The sequence below is a fragment of the Siphateles boraxobius genome, unplaced genomic scaffold (assembly GCF_051911475.1).
Source record: "Siphateles boraxobius isolate OS27281-9 unplaced genomic scaffold, OSU_SipBor_1 49, whole genome shotgun sequence".
Lineage (NCBI taxonomy): Eukaryota > Metazoa > Chordata > Actinopteri > Cypriniformes > Leuciscidae > Siphateles > Siphateles boraxobius.
The window spans coordinates 4,614,607-4,626,750 of record NW_027509130.1 but is presented as its reverse complement, the minus strand read 5'-3'; the positions used below and the strand labels follow the sequence as shown (position 1 = coordinate 4,626,750).

The following is a 12,144-nucleotide window of genomic DNA, read 5'->3' as shown; positions in this document are numbered from 1 at the left end:
TGATTCGAAATAAGTTTATTTGATAGCATTTGTCTTAACAGAAACTTATTAAACACGTGTTATGATCACAAGCAAAGGGAATGAAATTGTACTTCTTTTTATATTATGGTCTTGAAGGCCTTGATAGAGGGCATATGGTTACGCAGCAATAGCAATATTTATCAAGAAAGAAAAACTGATAATGTCCTGGCAGACTTTTTCTGTTAAGTTTATGGACACACATCCTGCAAGCCTAAAACACATCACAAATGCAATACGTAATTCAAAATGCATGTAAAAAATCTGTGAGAAATCAATATGGGAAATCCCTTTATATTGACATGGAACACTGGGCCCTGTTTTTACAGACTTTTTTAGATCGTAAACTAAAAAGTGAATCAAATATAAAGAATACATAATACATGTATGAATATAGCAATGTATGAGTAATATGCAATAAAGAACCCAGTATAATTGTAGTACAGCACAGGTACTCTCTGGACGTCAATGCATTTCTGGCACTGGCCAGACTCCTCTCAATCATACCATTACTTTTATGAAATTCACATCAAACACAATAAGGCATTTATACTAAAACAAACAAGTCCAAAAACATACAACAGATAATGAAAAAAGACTGATTTAAATATTGATACGTTTAACATATGATAATGAGGCAAACTAAAACAAATACTAGGCTTTGGTCCATGAGCTTCTTTGACTTGAGTGTCTAGATGTTTCTAGAGCACTGGAAATCTAGAAAGATTTGTCTTTCTAGATTAAATGTTTCCCTGGTTGTCAGTAAGATCCATTAGATCAGGCTTGTGAATCTTTTGACTCAAAGTATGTCAAGTGCAACTGGTCCATTCATTGAGAATCCAATGAAAAATGTCACTCTTGTGCCGGATTCTTTACGTAACTGGCTTCTGAACATTGGATCAACCATAACATTCACATCTTCCACCCAGATCAAATTGTTGCGAATTTCACCAGAAACTCTGCGAAGCTTCTTACTGTCTCTCACTTGTTTCCATATTCTTTCATTATCCCACAGAGTTGAGATGTTCTGCCCTGATCCTAAACAGCTGTTAATATCCCTGTGGGAAATCAGGCCACCATAACCTTTGTCTTTCCCGAGGTAGAAATGGACGGCTGCTCTCATTCCATTAGATAAATGTTTCAGCTCTTTTATGTATGACTCCTTCATTTGTAAGACAAATGTTGGTAATTTACTGTTCTTCTCTTGCCATAACAACAAAACTGTGATGTAGTGCAATGGCAGGATCTCACCGGCATGAGTGATTGTACCACAAAGGTCAAAGTAACCACAAAGGTCTTTGTAGGGTGTGATGCACCGAGATGCATGATTGATGTTAGCAAGAATTACATTTGCATAGATAAAGTTGACAGTGTCCATCAGTCTGGCCTCTTGTGACTCCAGAATGAAATGATACTGCCGGATGATCTCTTCAAGAGTTGATGCAGAGTCTTCCTCATACAAATATTCCAGTAGGCCAGTATAGGAATCACCCTTGTTCCACTCCAGATATTCAGGCGTCTGCTCAATTTTAACCATCTTGCTTAAGTGGTCATTGATGAATAGCTCAATCCTTTGTGTTTTTCCTTCCCAAAAGAGGTCAGTGTACTGTTGAAAGTACCTGGAAACCTTGCGCAATGTCAGTTCTTTTTGTTTGTCTTCCTCAGCAAAAAAAGGAACCAAGTTGACAAATAGTTTTTTGAAAAAATCAAAATGCTGCTTCATTGTGTCTTTTAGTTGAAGAAGAAAGCACTTATGCTTTTGCAATACTTCACAATATTCCTTGAGTTGAGGTTTCTTTCTTGACAAATCCTCAATGGTAATTTTTCCAATGAAGACTTGCGTAAGGCAATTGTTGTAAGTAAAACCTGAGATAAATGGTTTTTTTTGCAGGACCTGTATAACAGTAGCTGCAGTTTGAAGTTCACCAAGATGGCCAGCAGTGTTGTAAGTATTATAATCATTTTGTCTTTCCAGTCGAGCTACGGCCTCGTTGTTTGCAGTTTGTTGTGTTTCTTTGCAAGCTTCTGCTGCAGACTCAGCCAATGTAAGATACTTATCAAGACTGTCCGGCTCGATTGGATCATCTTTGTGAAAAGCATGCTTGAGCTCACGCACAAGTACCTGTGATACTGTATTGCATATGTACGAGTTCTCCCTTGAAAGGTCTTTGGCTTCCTTTGCCCAAAATTTGGCCTTGGTAAAGTCTTGTTTTTTGATGTAATAGTACCTGGCGAGGAGCTGGAATATTACTGCATCCTTTCTGAGGCACTTCTCTGCTGCATTGAGGAGAACAGTCTCTTCCTTCCCTGGAGTCTCTTTCATTATATCCTGGATAAGAGGTGAAAAAACGAAGTCTTTATCCTTGGCTGAATATTGCCTCTTCACCAACACATTGTGGACATCCTGCATTAATTTTTGTTTCCCCAGAGCGTACTCATAAAACGAGTCTGTTGTGAGCAGAAGGTTAGTGATTTCTGCCTTTGTCACTCCATGAGAAGTTGACAGCTCTTTCAAACAGTGTTGAGCTACACTTGAGTTAATCACCATCATGCCTTCAAAGGTCACTTCAGAATCAACTGTGCATCTTTTCAAAAGAGAGGACAACTTCCCAAATGCATCTTCAACCTTACAGGATTCAGCTTTAGTTTGCAGACCAAGAAACTCTTCACATGCGGAGACTGACAGCGATGCATTCTTGCAGTAGACATGCAGGAGGACAAGAATCGCAAAAAGTTGAGCATGCTTGTCTTGGAAGTTGAAGCCATTCATGTTATTTTTCACAATACCCTGAATATAGGGAGATGAAAAGTTGTTTATAATCATGGACACAAAAAATGTTTCAATGTTTGTGTTGGTCTTCTTAAACTCCTCCATCTTTTCCCCAAATAGTTCCATTTCCTTTTCAGATAAACGGTTTGGAATGGAAACGGCATTGTCAGTTCCTTCAAACTGGTCACAGGATTCAACTCTCGTGCAGTTGACAATAATGACTTGTGGAGATTTTGAAAAAATGTTCTGTTTCAAACATTCCTCTTCAATTTGATGTTGGAGTCTTAGTACATTGCGAAGGTCTGGGAAGTGGTCGATCATGAGCAAAACGGGAAGTCGTCTAGGTTTCTCTTTTGCCTCATATGTTAGAAGCTGCACAACCTGTTCGGCTACGGTAGAATAATCATGTGTTGTTTCCTTCAGCACTGCACAACGAAATTTATCCTTCAGTGTCCATAAGACATGCATGGCTAACGTAGTGGCACCACAGTTTGGAGGATGGAGGATGTTGATAAACACACAAGCTCTCTTCTGATTCAGTATGTTTGGAATCATAGTGTTGACTATGTAGTCTAACTTGTCACGTTTGATGACTGACACTGACCCGGGCTGTTCTGAGAAGAAGAAGTTCCACCAGGACACTTTTCCTCCCTTATAGAAGTTCTCCTCGTGATGTTGTTTGTCTTCATTTCCTCCATCACACTGGTTCACACAAAGAACACTCAGCGTTTCTAGGGAATCCTCAGTTTTCTTTGTTAGCACAACATTACTGCCACCACCACAAGGCAGAAACCGGCTTTTTTTGTGATTCTCTGACCACAGACTGAGGATGGTGCCATTGACCTCAGCAAAACTTAGCTCATAAATGCATCTTGAGACGTCAACTCCATATCGGCCCTTAATGAGATCCTTCCAGTAGGTGTATGTTGTTTCATTGTCACTGATGCACAAGATTTGGTTTTGTCCCTTAAGCTCATTAAAAAACATACTGAAGGTTTCAAGCAAAGGATCTTTGGGGTCGCTCACCTCACTTAACAGCAGGAATATGGTGAGAAGTTTCTTGTGAGCCACATTTTTTCTGAGCAGTAAGGAAACATCATCACGCACTGAAGATCCCTTCTCAGTCAACCATTTATCAGTATCAGAGGGGTTTACTTTATTAATGCCTCCTTTACAGAAAACCCAGCTTGTGTTTTTGGTCAGCTTTAAACTGCTTGCAGTGTCTTCAATTTCACCTTTATGCTGAGCTGGTAAATGATCATTGAACATCTTAATCAAGCCATTCTCAGAGGATTGTGGATCAAAATCCAAAACAGCCGCTAGATTCATGTGAAGAAGGAAATCCAGGTTTTTCAGCTGATCAGTGTGAGACTTGTTTGTCACCACAATGTATGATGCAAAGTATGACTTGTCCAAAGGGCCCCCTCCTGTTATCATCTCACACAGTTTAGAGCCGTGCGCACAGTTTTTCACTACAGAGAGATGCTTTTCTTCAGCGGCCTTCCTCAACCGGGACAAATGTGGCATGTCTTTGATATATTTCTCATATTCCTTTAAATTAGCTGTAATAAGATTCCTGCTGCTGCTGCCGTCTCTTATGAAAAAATATTTTTTCTTGTTCTTTGAACCTTGCATGTCATTTATGTCCACATTATAAGTGTTAAAGTGAAATTCTTCACAAACTATGGAGGACGGCTCTATGTCTACCTCAATAACACATTTTCCTGCAGGTGTCATCTCAGCATTGCGAACTTCAACAAATCGAGGGGGTTTAATACAACTCTTTGCTATTTTAAGATGACCTTTCAGAAAATGTTTTTCAATTGCATGTTTCTGTTGTACATCAAACTCATCTGTGTTCTGAACATTAATACCCAGAATTTGTCCATGTGGTTTGTCTGCCACTCCGAAATGAATAGTGCCATTTGTACGGCTGTTCATACAAGCTGCTGCAAATCGAATCACCTCATATGTGTATTTTTTCATTCTATTTTCCTCTGTTGTGTTGGTGAATCCTTTGAATTCATGGCATGGTTGTATGAGGTCTATTGGACCGGTTTCAGTTACATCTAGAATGCTGTTTTCTGTGTACTGTTTAGCAGGATCAGATGTATTGAAAGGATAAGGCTTGCAGTTAAGAGTCACCACATCATTCTGCTGATGAGTCTTTTGTTTCTGAAGATCTTTGTGTTGAAAAATCAATTCTTTTGCATCAGTTGATAGCTTTTGCATTAAGAGATAGGCTAATTCTGCTTTAATTGAAGAAGAGCATCTCCATTAATTCCCTGATTGTACAAAATGTCTGCATCTTCTTCGGCCACGTTTATCTCCAGCATCCATTGTCTCACATGATCTCTACTCCAGTCACTGATGTCCACTGGACATCTAGATGAACCGCTGTCTTCATTTTTCTGAAAGAAAATCAGCGTCTAAAGTAATGTGCCATTGATCCTAGATGCCTGGTTCTTATTGCAAAAAATATTTATTATCTTATGGAGTGATAAGATGATGCACATAAAAATATTGGCCTTTCTGGTGCCACTTACCTCAGAATGTCTTGATGTTTCCATAATGGAACCAGAAACTCTTCTGATTAAAATAAAGGGGGGGGGGGGGGCATGGTTTTGTGTAACATAAATTATGATTCTTGTATTCTTATTAATAAATATAATAATATTAATAATAATCTTGTATTAAAAATAATAATAATTTAAACCATTAATGATGAACTTACTGCAGAGTTCAGACAGGAACAGAATTCATGTGTTGTTTATGGGTTTTGTAACATCTGAGTGCCATCTGCAGTTTCATACAAGAAAAAAGAAATTAGAGAACCGTTCCATAAGACTATTAAACTTTTTATTATTATTTAAACTACACAAGGGAGAAAGAAGGCAGATAATATACACACATTTAACACAAAAATGGTCAATTGAAAATGTCTTGAACAGTTGAACTATTATAACATTTGCAGCAATAGAGACTGTTTTAACCCTTTGTTTAAAGTTCTGTCTCATTACATTAAAAATATAAATTGAGCTTATTTACCCATGTTTTCTAGTTATAGTTATTATATATTGCAGTCGAATTACTTGAGGCATAGAGGAAATATATAGAGGAAAAAGAAAATAAATATTCCATAAATATTACTCTACATAGAGGTAAATTAAAGGTCAGTTTAAAAGCTATTCAATCTATTGTAGTCAATTCCAGCAACAATATAAAAGTATACAAATCAGAGGCCATATTGACAAAACATTTTATCTTACCACTAAGAGTTCTCCTAAATAGCATTAAAGGTTCTTAGGTAAGAGTTTCCTCTTAAAACCTATTCACAAAGCTTGATGAGACCAACCTTTACTAAGGAATAGAGAGAAGTCTTCAGCAAACTGTACTGCGTTTTAATGCTTTAAAGCGTTCTAACGCTTGTCAAAAAGTACGGTCGGGGAAGCTTGTTGACGCTTTGGCCGCTCTGACGAAGCAGGGAGAAGAGAAGTGTCACAACATTAAATGTAATAAACAGAAAAAACAAGCAATACATTGAAGAAACCTTTTATAATGACAGCATTTTTATAACCGTTTTGGTTACATTTGATCGGGGGAAAAAAATAATAATTAGCTATTATTATTATTTGCATTATTATTTGCATTAGTGCAATTGGTCAAATCAGTGTTGCCATGAGCAAATGAATTGAATTCCTGCTTAAAACGAGCGTGTGGCGAACAGGACGAGGCTGAGGGACGTGAGAGAACGGAGCGAGGCCGGTGGTGCGAGTGTTGATGAGCAGCACCTGTGAGCACACCGGTCTCGCATCTCTCACGGAGGAGCGGAAGCATAAAGGAGGAGCCTTTATTTTATTTATTTTATTTTGGGGAGCCAGCAGTCATCTGCGAGGGGCTGCTGGCGGTACTTTTGGTTTGTGTTTGTTTTAGTTTGAATAAAGTATTTTGATTGTTCACCGGTTCCCGCCTCCTTCTTCTCTGAAAATTGCTACAGAGCGTTTGTAAATATTTCAAATAAAAGTTGCGCTCATTCTTAAACGTGTATCACTGGATCATGGATAATCGCGAAGTTGTTGTGTTTGGTGCTGCTGTATTTAATTAATTGTAACTTTGCGGAGAAGACGTCGGATTCTGAGATTTTGGGTTCATGACCTATATGCAAACAACGTCATATCATAAATGGTAGGAAACCTAGCAACGGTGATTATCAGCTTCTCCTCCATTTTCTCAGAACTAATGTTTTGGTAGGAACGAAAGTTTACATGGTATGTTTCTCTGGAATCAGCCAGCGCGAAGGACGTCTATATTCCGATTGGTTGCTGGCTTTTGCTGCTGCTTGCCGCTGAACCGCGTCATAGCTCACTTGAGCTACTTTCAACTTTCTGATTGACGCTCAAAACGCCCAAAACGCAACGGCGATGGATTTGACGCTCCTTGCAGCTGAGAGAAGCCAGGTTCCATTGAAAATGAATGACTTCCGGTAGCTTTGGAAGCTCAAGTTGGTGGCGGTGTCAACGTACAGTAATGGTGCGTTCTATTATTTATCCGTGTCGGATTTCCGACTAGGTAGACTTACGTTGCCTAGTAACATGCACCAACACGCCCCCTTTCCTCGCATTTCCCAGCTCGGACGTCGGACAACCGTGAGGACACCGAGCAAGAATTCCGATACAGAATCCAAGATGGCTGCGCCCTGTGTGACTTGTATGAATTGTTTTCATTGTTTTTGGACCGCTTTGGTTGTTTAAATGACGATTTTTATCACTCGTATTACTGCAATACCTTACTGCGTCCGTATCACTGCCTGTGGGTATGGGAATCGGTCTTGTTTTGAGTGCAATATTGAATAAAGCCTCGTTTCAAACAGGTGTTACTAACGTGGCTAGCGTTGCTAACAGAAGATAAACTAAAACATGAAATAAAGTGAAAATTTTAGAAGTTCAAATGGCTGCGTTTTGATAAGCGCCTGGTACTCGGCCAGTGCTACCATAGCAACAGCTTTCTGGATGGCGTCCATGTTTTTTCTCCGACTCGGACGCGCAAAACATACCATAACGCTTGAAGTGTGGAAGTGGCGTCATATCCGAGGACCGAGTCGGTTCGTTGACAATAATAGAACGCAGGGTAAGAGTAAGGGCTGAATGTTGACCTCGTTGCTATGGATGATGTCGTCACGCTTACTAACTGACCGCAGTGATTTGTCTGATGGGGGAGGGGTCAGTGTCAGTGATATAATCAGAAAAATATTCTAGAACAAGGTATTATGTTGCCATATTCAAATGAAGGTTTTAAAAAAGTAGGCTAAAGCTGTGTCCGAAACCGCTCTATATCCACTATATAGTGCAGTATATCGGTTGTCGGCCATTTGAGTCGACAATGAAACAACATCATTCCCTACATTCGTATACTTTATACCCACAATTCTCTCTGAATTTGAGTGTACATTCGATGTACACTTGTTGAAGCACAATTTCCCAAAATCCTTTTGGGACACACTATTTGAACACACTATATGTGTTCTACCTTTTTTATAAATAATATAATAAAAAAACATATTAAAATAAAGAGACAATATTATATAGATGCATTTTAAAATTGAATGAAATGATATTAATAAAGTAAATTATATAGGTATATTGTTTTTATTATTAAAATACATTATTTAGGCATTAACTCAATTTAATGTGTTTTTATAACAGCCATATTCTTAAAGCTTCTAAGAATCCTCTCAGAAAGCTCCTAATTTAGCTTAAATTTTTTTACGTAGGAGTCTTAGCTTAAGAGTGATTGGGGTCCAATTTGAGAGCAACTCTGAGACAGGAAAAGAGACAACTTTCATCTTAGTGAGGAGGCGGGGCTGACCCTGTTTCTAGTATGACAAAGTGTTTTGAAGACTGTGATTGGTTGGTTGTCCAAGAAGGGAAAAATATATATCTTTTAAGTAAGCCTCCACTTTGAAATTAAAGGCGTAATTTTTCCTGTTTCACTGTACTCACACACGCACACACACATTCTATGTATATATATTCTTTATTTTTCATTTACAATGTTGTTAATATCGTACTTAACATATTTGATAGGAAATGAACAGCGACACAATAAGGATCTGAAAGTGCAGTAATTGTTTGTTGGTTATAGAAGGTTGTGAAAGAACCAAATCATCACTGCTGCATAGTTGCATTTTTCCAGTTGCCAAATATGTTAAGATTACTTCCATTTCTGGCGCTATGGCATTCCTGCGCTGTGTCAGAGATGTTAGGTGTCTCTAATAAGATCGGTCACAAACATGATCCCTGCACGATCGAATGTTTAGCATCTCATTAACTCACTGTCATGCATTGCGTGCAACATTTCTTCTTCCTCTTCATGTTTCGTCCAATTTCTCCGCAGCCTCTTAAAAGTCCTCGTCCGTACTCCTAACAATTTTGAACCTTAAGACCTCTTTTAAGGGTTAAGATGCTTTCTGAATTACTTTTTTCTTTACTGGGATCTTTTCTTTAATCAGGAAACGCCCACATTTCTAAGAATTTTCTTAGAATTTTGTCACTAGGAGCTACTCTTTGCATTAAGATTCTTTATGAATACGGGCCCAGGGCCCGTATTCATAAAGATTCTAAGAATCCTATCAGAAAACTCTTAATTTAGCTTAAAATCTTTTACGTAGGAGTCTTAGCTTAAGAGCGATTCGGGACCGATCTGAGAGCAACTCTGAGTAAGGAAAAGACAAAAACTTTTATCTTAGTGAGGAGGCGGGGCTGACCCCGTTGCTATGACACAATCTTTTGAAGACTGTGATTGGTTGGTTTTCCAAGAAGGAAAAAAAGAGTGATTTTAAGTATAGGGTCTATTCTAAGCCTTCACTTTGAAATTACATGCGTAATTTTTCCTATTTGACCATTCTCATACACACACACACACATTATATATGTGTATATAAATCCTTTTTTTTATTTACCATACTGTTAATTTCCTATAAGGTATTTGATTGGATTAGAATGATAAAAATTGTTCCACTGTCTATTTAAGTGGTGGTTTGAATGTTGGTTTTAATGTAGCAAACATGGAATAAAAAAACAAGAAGGACAAGAAAGCTCAACTGGACAGAGGAACAGTGTTTACTGTGAGCCCAGTTAGTGGATGAACACAAGGCCATCCTTAAAGGAGAATCAGGCCGGGTGTCACAGCACAGAAGCAGACGTGGGAGCTTATAGCGGTTAATAATAAATTATTTACGGTTCATTCCCCCTGCTTGTGCGGAAGCCTGCTATATTCATAAATGCATTTTTTTGAGCCTGCAAGGTGGGAATGTCCAGTGGAAACTAAATGAACTGTGACACAATAAGAGGTTCTGAAAGTGCTGTAATTGTTTGTGATCACTCTGCTTACAGAAGTTTGTGACAGACCCAAATCATCACTGCTGCATTGATGCATTTTCCCAGCTGCCAAATATCTTAATGTACAGTAGTGATTTAATTTCTGGCACTACGCCATTCCTGCGCTGTGTCGGAGATGTTATTGTGTCTCTAATAAAATCGGTCACAAACATGATCCCTGCACGATCTAATCTATAGTGTCTTATTAACTCACTGTCATCTATTGTCTGCAACACATTTCTTCTCCCTCTTCTGCCATTTTCTCCTCTGCTAAAGAAACTCTTAAGCCTCTTAAAAGTCCTCGTCCGTGCTCCTAACAATTTTGACCTTAAGACCTCTTTTAAGGGTTAAGATGCTTTCTGAATTACTTTTTTCTTTACTAGGATTTTTTCTTTAATTTTAAGAGTAAACGCCCACATTTCTAAGAATTTTCTTAGAATTTTGTCACTAGGAGCTACTTTTTGCATTACGATTCTTTATGAATACGGGCCCAGGTGTTTTAATAATTTGTGGCATTGTTGTCAACTCATTAAACTAAGGAAGAGATGATAATTTGTTGGATGATTTAAAAATATTCGTTAATCATCTGTAGGCGTATTCAATCAAATGTAATCATTACCATAGCATAGACATTATATTTATTATGTCTATGACTATGTTCATTACGGTCGCCTGAGGGGACTCAACGACCACGTCATCTGTGAGTGTGAGTGTGAGATTATACACATATTAAGCATGATAAACCAATTATACTACAATCGATGAAACAAAGCTGGCACAGAGGTATATATAATTACAAAATAAATTATGATTGTTATTGTTATTAATATAGTATTTTATAAAGTAAGTAACATGTAAATACAGTACTGTTTACATCAGCGTCCGAATTCACTCACTTCATTTCGTTCACACCTTGCAGATATAGTGCACTCAAATGCCATATAAGTGACTAAGTGAGCAGTTTCGTTCACAGCTTAAGTGTCACTAATTAAACAAGTATCAGCTAATTGCCAGACTCTTACATGTCTGACAAATTATGTTTTATAAACAGAAATCGAAACGGTCTATTTAATCAGCTTGAGAGGAGAGAAGTAAGCGGGAAAAGACCGGGAAAGGTCCATGATCCAGATCTCAAACTCAGGTCACCCAAGCTGCCCACAAGGACATTATTTTCAACTTGACCACAATGCTTTATTCTCTATCATTCAATGCACAATAAATGAACCTTTGTGTGATACGATCGTAGATTCAAATCTATAAATCTAAATATGTATTGCATTTATGAAGAAAAGGTTCAGCACGCAAGGCTCTATCGTCTATTAACTCGATGTTCAGTGTGTTTGGGTGGATTGCTGAGGCGGAAACATAACATTTCACAGATTTGAGAGCTGGTTTTAGTGCTAAAACGCTTTGTTAAATACTCTTAGAGCAAAAATGTAGGAGTCTTAAAATTAGGTCTGACACACCCATTATTTTTAAGGAGTTTCTCCTAAATCTACAAGTTACAGTGTAGGAGCTACTTTTAGCTTTATAATGTTTTGTGACGACGGCCCCAGTTTCTATAAGCAGTTTTTTTATGAGCAGTTTTTTTATGAGCAATCATGGTGTTGTTTTAGTCTGATTAAAATAACAGTCAAGCCAAATGCAAGCAAACTTAGCTAAGCATTAAAAACTAAAATATGCTAATTATTGTACACTTTTTGTACATGTAATGTTAATTTACAATGTAGTAGAATCAATAATGTTATCTAACAAATGGTTAATAAAAAGCTACATCACAAAGTTTTTTAAATCAGCCATTTTCTTTTAGCCTACCTTTTCCTCTGCTGTAAAATGCGTGCACTTTGTAATCTTTGATCAATGGTCTCTTTGTTGTACTCCGCTTTGGATAAAATCAATACTAAATGAATAAAAGTAAACATAAAAGCTGAAAGAGTAATAGATGTTATATTTACCCCATGTCAAGTGTCCTTGTTGAAA

At 37.8% G+C, this 12,144-nt stretch overlaps 1 pseudogene across 1 annotated transcript; it reads right to left on the bottom strand.

Annotated features, from left to right (window-relative positions):
* LOC143710911 (sterile alpha motif domain-containing protein 9-like) lies at positions 1-12,144 on the bottom strand (annotated as a pseudogene). Its single transcript, XR_013194690.1, has 4 exons — positions 12,120-12,144; positions 5,523-5,587; positions 5,335-5,377; positions 1-5,199 (listed from the first exon to the last, which is right to left on the bottom strand). The product of XR_013194690.1 is annotated as a sterile alpha motif domain-containing protein 9-like (transcript).